The following is a 7,611-nucleotide window of genomic DNA, read 5'->3' on the forward strand; positions in this document are numbered from 1 at the left end:
TCCTTCTTTGTAGTCACACCTAATGTTTTATGCAAAATTATATTACCCTAATTGATTACCATCCTGTTCATGAAAGTCAGTTTCAAGTGACTCCTGGCTGTCTCCCCAACTCAAACTACCCTCAGGAGATAACAATTTATCATAACTAAGAATATTTGAAATGCTCTAAAGCTCTAAAGATAGTTAAAGGAGTACATTGAGTCTCTGGTGGGGATTACATTAAGGGATATAAAAGTAGCCTGATGGTTAAGCACTGAGGCCTTCTTCATCACAGAGCAACAGCAGACACTGCAAAAGGGGAAAATACTTTGAAGATTAAAGTCTAGCAGGGATGTAAATGTTATTACCATTGAAGCCCCAATATGTCCAAGTCCTGGGCGGAAATGGGTCCTTAGCTTAGCTGGCTATGTTTCCAAAAATGTGATCCTCAAAACGATATTTTGTGGGAGACACAGAAATTTGTCTTCAAGTGATGTTTATGCACGCTGAGGCTTGAGAACCAATGGTTTTTGGACTAGAATGACAGCCAGGCTATCCTGATATTCTTTTCCTTTCCTCCCAAACATACTAGAATTAATATGGACTTTCAGTTTCCTTGATTTCCACAGCCACTTACCTCCAGGAAGTGTTGTAGTATGAGCATGTTGGGGTTCATACCGTCCATCACAAGAGCCTGCAACATGTCATCTAAGGCCTGGACTGTCTGACAAGTGAAGAGACAGGGAGTGTCCAGAACAAACTGCCACAGTGCCAGCTCAGCTCCCTGGGGGCACTCCCCTATCTCCTTGTCCCCTACCTCTGGAGGAAGGAAGTGGGGCCAGCCTGGCTCTGCCACCCCCGGCATTCTCTCTCTCATGGCCAACCACGCTCTGCTCTTCCTTGGTGCTGACCTTTCTTGCCCTCAATGAAGACTGGACCAGGTCCAGCCCAAATTGTGAGCCAGTGGTAAAATGTAGGCATTGGGCCATTCTCCCCAGGAGCCAGACCCCATAGGACTCTCCGCATTAGATTCATTCCACCGGGTTCAGGAAACATCTATTTTTATTTATTTTTTTATTTATTTTTTGAGACAGAGTCTCGTTCTGTTGCCCAGGCTAGAGTGCAGTGGCGCGATCTCGGCTCACTGCAAGCTCTGCCTCCCAGGTTCACGCCATGCTCCTGCCTCAGCCTCCTGAGTAGCTGGGACTACAGGCACCCGCCACCACGCCCGGCTAATTTTTGTATTTTTAGTAGAGATGGGGTTTCATCTTGTCAGCCAGGATGGTCTCGATCTCCTGACCTCATGATCTGCCTGCCTCGGCCTCCCAAAGTGCTGGGATTACAGGCGTGAGCCACTGTACCCGGCAGGAAACATCAATTTTTAAAACTACAAAGGCTGAGGTGGGAAGATAGCTTGAGCCCTGGAGGGTGAGGCTGCAGTGAGCTATGATTGCATCACTGTACTCCAGCCTGGGCAACAGAGTGAGACCCTGTCTCAAAATTTAAAAATTAAAAATAAAATAAAAAAACTGCAGGCCCCTGGGATGATTTGACAGTCTACTGGTCAGTTGTTCCATAGTATCCCTGGGTTTTATTATCAGACTGTCTTCTCCCATGACTGAAGCTGCTGTGAGACTTAGTGAGCAAGGACATGGATAGGGGGGGAGCATGGGCTGATCCCTGGAAAGGCAGGTGAGGGTATGATAGCCAGAGTGCTTCTTAGCAGCCCGAGGGCCACAGGGCCAAGGGCTCTGCAGAGAGATCAGAGTAGGAGAAGGGCGGGGAGTTAAAGGACAGGAGGTGACTCCAAAGACAAACCCTCCCTGTGGAGCTCCATGAAGAGGTGAGGATTACCTGGAGGTAGAGACTTGCATTGTCTCTTCGGTACAGGCTGGGCATGATGGGCGGCAGACAGAACAGGCTGGAGACGCCCACATTTACCAGATCCAGTTTCTGGGACAAGCGGAATGGTGGATTCACCTGACTTCAGGGAGAGGCAGGGAATGACAAGGGGCTTTGGCGATCCCTGGGAGAGGCTGGGTTATGTTTCTAGGACCCTCTGGGAGAATTGCTCTGCTGCTCTCTCTGAGGTGCATGCAAACAGTGGGGACCTGAGACCCCAAACACTTTCTAATGGCCTCTCCTCCGGGAAAGGAGGGCCCCGGTTTCTGGGGAAGCTTCGCTCACTGGATGTCCTAATAGGCTCCCAAAAGTACAATTGGAGAACCCCCCCTCCACCCCAGGATGCAGGCAGATAAAGTGGCAGCCACTGGGGCTCTGCCACCCACAGGCCAAAAGTTAAGTCCCCAAACCTTGCCCTCCCTCCCAACACAAATGTTCTCAGCACCAGAGACCAGGCGCTCTGAGGGGTAAGGGCAGGAAAGGCACCTCAGCGCCACGATGCAGAGCATGGCTTGCTGACGTATGTTGCCCATCAAAATCTCAGTGGATTCTTCAAGAATTAGTATCTAGAAAGGCCAGGAAAAAAACCAACAAAAACAACAACAAGAACCCCCTCAGAGAGAGATGCCAGCCCTCAGGTCCAGGACTTGTCATCCTCATCCCTGAATGAACTCCCAGAAGAGCTTGGGTCTTTCTCACCTCAATTTTCTTGGCCAGGATGGCTTTGGGATAGTAATTGTCCATATTGCCATCTGCCTGGGCACGCACAGCACTACTCAAAGTTTCCACAGCACTCAGGAACTTCAGCTTGGCGAACTCAGACTAGGACACAATACACAGACTGCTGCCCATAAGCTGGGCTTCAGTCCTTAGCTCTGCCCACAGGCAGCACCTGAGACCTGCACCCAACCCCTGCTCCTCACACCCAGCCCAGGTTCCAATCAACTAGGCCAAAGGATGGATTGCTCACTTGATTTTCTCAGTGAAATATCCCTGTCCCCAGGACTGCTGCTCACCAATGTCTGGTCACCTATGTAGGGCTCTGGAGGACAGTGGGGCTAGGGATCTCTGATGAAGATCCTTCCTACAGGAAGGGAACTGCAAGATCTGAGCCCTAGACACCCTGTCCAGTGGCCTAGCCACCAAAGATCTGCCTGGTCAGGAGGCAACAATGGGCTGAGTATCTGGTGGCTTCCAAGCCAGGGCTAGTACTCAAAACCCAAGGAGGCATAAGCCCTCTTTTTTTTTTCTACTTTCTGCCTCAGTTCACACAAAGGTCCAGATAACTTTCTTACCATATGTTCTTCTTCTAGAAATTCCAGTATGAACGCATAGGCTTCTCTTTCTAATTGGTGCAATCCTGAAAAGGGATGTAGTTGGGGAAGGTTAGCTGATTCCACCAGATGCAACAGGAAGGCAGAGTCATCCTCCCCCTCCCTTCCTGTCCACCAAGGAGGTTCAGAAGCTACCAGGGTCCCCAGAACCAGCTTCTCTAGGCCAATGGAAGCCAAAGTGGAAAGGCCATCATGTGGGACTAGTTAAGAGATTTTCAGCCGGGTGCAGTGGCTCATGCCTGTAATCCCAGCACTTTGGGAGGCTGAGGTGGGTGGATCACCCAAGGTCAGGAGTTCGAGACCAGCCCGGCCAACATGGTGAAACCCCATCTCTACTAAAAATAAAAAATTAGCCGGGTGTAGTGGCATGCACCTGTAGTCCCAGCTACTCGGGAGGCTGAGGCAGGAGAATCCCTGGAACCTAGGAGGCAGAAGTTGCACTGAGCCGAGATCACACTACAACACTCCAGTCTGGGTGGCAGAGTGAGACTCCATCAGAAAGAAAGAAGGAAGGAAGGAAGGAAGGAAGGAAGGAAGGAAGGAAGGAAGGAAGGAAGGAAGGAAGGAAGGAAGGAAAAAGAAAAGAAAAGAAAAGAAGGAAGATTTTCTGCATCAGGTATGGCCCGGGATGGAAGAACAATTGGGAGGAGACCTTTAAATCACTCCCAGTGGTCACAAATTTCTAGGGCTGTCCTACACTGACTTTGAAGGTTTTGGTTGTGAATGGACTTGAAACCCCAAGTCAGCCTGGGAGGCTTCTTTGCCAACTGTACTGGCATAGCCTTCAGGGCGTGCCTCCCTGAGCCTGAGGGTTGAGGCCAGGAATAGAGCCTGTTTGCCCCAAGTGGAGTCAGAAGAAGGTAAAGCAAGAAGAAGGAGCTGGTGACACCACTGGGCTCCAAAGCAACATGGGCCATGGGCCTGAGTTCAAGTTGCTGCTGCCCTCTCACATTGCCCTGCAAGAAAAGCCACTCGGAATAGGACTTGAACCCAAGGCACGGGAGCTACGCACAATGGCCCTGGCACCAAACTGCATGAGTTCAAAGCTCAGCTCCTCTGCTTCATCAGCTCTGTGATCTCCAGCAAATTAAACTCTGTCAAGTTTACCTTCCCCATCTGTATGACAGGGAAGATGATACTATCTGTTGTTGTTTGAGGATTAAATGAACAATGAGTCTTAATACAGGTAAGAAGTGATCTTGAGCAAATTAAATTCCCCCAAGCTTCAGTTCTGACATCTTAACCTGGGGGATGATCATCATAGTATCTATTATTGTTATGGATTTAAATAAATTAATATGTGAAAAAATATTTACAATGCTTCCTAGCATATAGTAGAAAATCAATAAGTGCATTCTTCAGTGTACATTTATTGAGAGTCTGCTATGTAAAAGGACTCTCCTAGACCCATCAGGGAAGAAAAGAGACAATAATCTTTGCTGTCATAGAGCTTCTTACACACCAGGGAGTTCCTTCACAGGAATTACCCTTATAAAAGAATTTCTATTTTGTATTTGCCCATATAGGTTTGTATATACACAGAAGCCAAAGAAAATCTCATTGTATTTGAGTGGGCTTGAAGGACGTAAACGTCAAGCCATTTATATATCTGGCAAGAGAGCATTTTAAGCCAAGGCAATAGTAAATGTGAAGGCCCAGAGGCAGGATCATGCCTGGAAAGCTCAAGGAACAGCAAGGAAACCTGGGTGCCTGGAGTGGGAGGAGCAGGGAGGAGTGGTGGGAAGTGAAGGTAAAGTACTAATGGGGCAGATCATGAGGGACTCATAGCTTATTGTAAAGACAATTGGCTTTGGGGACAGGAGCCCCTGGCAGGTTTTGAAAAAAAATGGTCTGACTTTGATTAACAACAGCACTCTGGCTGTTCAGCTGAGAATAGATCAGGAGTAGAGGTGGAGAATGGCATGGGTGTGGGCAGAAGCAAGAGACCAACTGGGAGGTTGTGACAATAATCCAGAGATGAGATGGTGGTTCACACCAAGGGAAGTGGTTAGAAGTGAATGATCAGATTCTGTATCCATGTTGAAGGTAGAACCAATAGGAATAGTTGATGGCTAGATGTGCATATGAGAGACAGAAGTCAAGAATTTTGGCCTTGATACACTAGAAAGATTGAGTTCCCATTAATTGATGTGGGAGAACAGAACAGATTTGCCTTTGGGAATAAAGTTAAGAGTTCAGTTTGGAATATATTAATTTTGAGATGTCTACTAGGCATCAAAGTGGAGATATCAATAGGTAGTTGGATGTAAGAGCCTGGAATTCCAGAATTGCAGATATGGACTGCAGATACCAATTTGGGAATTGTTGGCATGTAGATGTTATCCAAAGATTTCTCTGCCTGGGTGCAGTGGCTCATGCCTGTAATCCTAGCACTTTGGTAGGCCAAAGTAGGAGAATCCCTTAAGCCCAGGAGTTTAAGAACAGCATGGGCAACATAGTGAGACCACATCTCTACAAATAACCAAGAATTAGCTAGACACGGTGGCATGCACCAGTACTCCCAGCTACTTGGGAGGCTGATTTGGGAGGACTGCTTGAGCCCAGGAGGTCAAGGCTGCAGAGAGGTATGATGGTGCCACTGCATCCTAGCCTGGGTGACAGAATGAGACCATGTCTCAAAAGAAAAATATATACATATCTATCTTATCTATCTATCTATCTATCTATCTATCTATCTATCTATCTATCTAGAGAGAGAGAGAGAGAGAGAGAGAGAGAACGCTCTGGCTGTCCTGAACAGCTGTCAGCTACAGGAGGTGTCACTCAAATTATCAGGCAATGTCTTGTTCCTGGCCCAGCTCCAGACTTCTCAGGGAGGCAGGCATGCAGAGACTAGAGCTGTGACAGGGGTAGCCAGAAGTGGGCAGATGTGTGCCCATTAGGTACACCTCAAGCGAGGGCTTGGGCAATCATCACTTCTGAGCACCCGCAGTTGAGATACAGGACCAACTGCTCACCCTGTAAGTGGGACTTCCAAGAGGCTTGTAATGTCGATGGCTCAAAGGTTACTCTCTTTGATTTTCGCTTGTTAGAACTCGGATTCATCTGTATGCTTGGGGCAGCAGCCTGCAGCTTGCGAGGAGAACAGTGGGCAGGCCAGGCGTGAGACAGTCCTTCCTAGGGATGCAGCCCTCTGCACTCACTCCAGGGGGAAGCTGCAGGAGGCAGACCTGCCCTTTTACCACAAAAGGAATTGGCTGAGTAGGGCCAGTGCTGAGTCCCAGGGTCAGCTTCCCATTTCCTCCCATGGGAAGATTCGGGACCCTCTGAAGGGCCCTGGTCCCTCCTGATTTGCCTAGGAGTCTTCCATTCTGGGATCTTCCAGCACAGAGAATCTCAGACTCACAGGTGGGCTCCTAGGTCACAGTGGCCATCCCTGTGCCTCCAGGCCAAATTGCCTCTAGGAGTCTTGCTGCCAAAATTCCGAGGTCCCCTCTTCCCAGAGGCTTCTGTCCCCACTCCCTAATTCATAACCTTCCTTCTGCCCTATGGTAGGGGAGCTAAGAGCCCCCACATGTCTGCCCCTCCCAGACATGGCCCAGGGAAGCCTGCTCCTGGACCAGGAAGAAACTGCTGCGCAACCTGCTTCTCTCACGGCCCTGCACTTCGGGTCCCCAAACGGGCGCGTCCCATCGCTCACTGCCTTAAAGGGCCTTGCTCTGCCCCTGTGTGCGTCTCTTTTGTATCCCTCCTCTTAGCTGCTCTCTGTCTGTCCTGTTTTTGGGAGCTGCCGCTCGGACAGGCCATCCCCTGGGAACTTGCTCACCCTCAGTTTTCCCTGGGCCTAACTCACCATCATCTAAAATACAGAATCCAGCGCCCCATTCCCCACAAATAATAAGTCGAGGCGCTCAGATCTGAGATCAGGATACCCTACAACTTCTCCAGAGACCCTGGAGCCATCTCCCCTCCCATACCTTCCCCAAGAATGGAGTGCCCCAGACCCCTGAGGCCCACAGATCCCCGCGGCCCCGAGGGCTGCATCCAGGCAGGGCTGGAGGCTCCCCTTCTGCAGCGAGGGCCGCGGCCCTGCCCCGCCCCTTCCTTGGCTGTGGAGGGAACAGGCGGAAAGGGGGAACCCTTTACCTGACACGCCGGCGCCGCAGGCCGGCGCCTCAGGTCCGGGCACAGCCTCTCCAGGGGGCGCTGTGCGCCGGGGCCCTGGAGCGACCCCTGCAGGGCAGGCACGGAAGTGTCCAAGGTGGCGCTCCCCACCAGGCCGCAGTAAAACCGCATGCAGCGGGCGGGGGTCTGAGAGCCCCGCCTTCTCACCACCCCAAGGAGGGTCCCCAGTCTTCCAGGTATGGGGAAGGGGCTGTTTCTCATGAGCCTGGGCTCCGGGCAGTCAAAGCTCCAGGAATGGCTTGGAGGCGCT

The sequence above is a fragment of the Chlorocebus sabaeus genome, chromosome 25 (assembly GCF_047675955.1).
Source record: "Chlorocebus sabaeus isolate Y175 chromosome 25, mChlSab1.0.hap1, whole genome shotgun sequence".
NCBI lineage: Eukaryota > Metazoa > Chordata > Mammalia > Primates > Cercopithecidae > Chlorocebus > Chlorocebus sabaeus.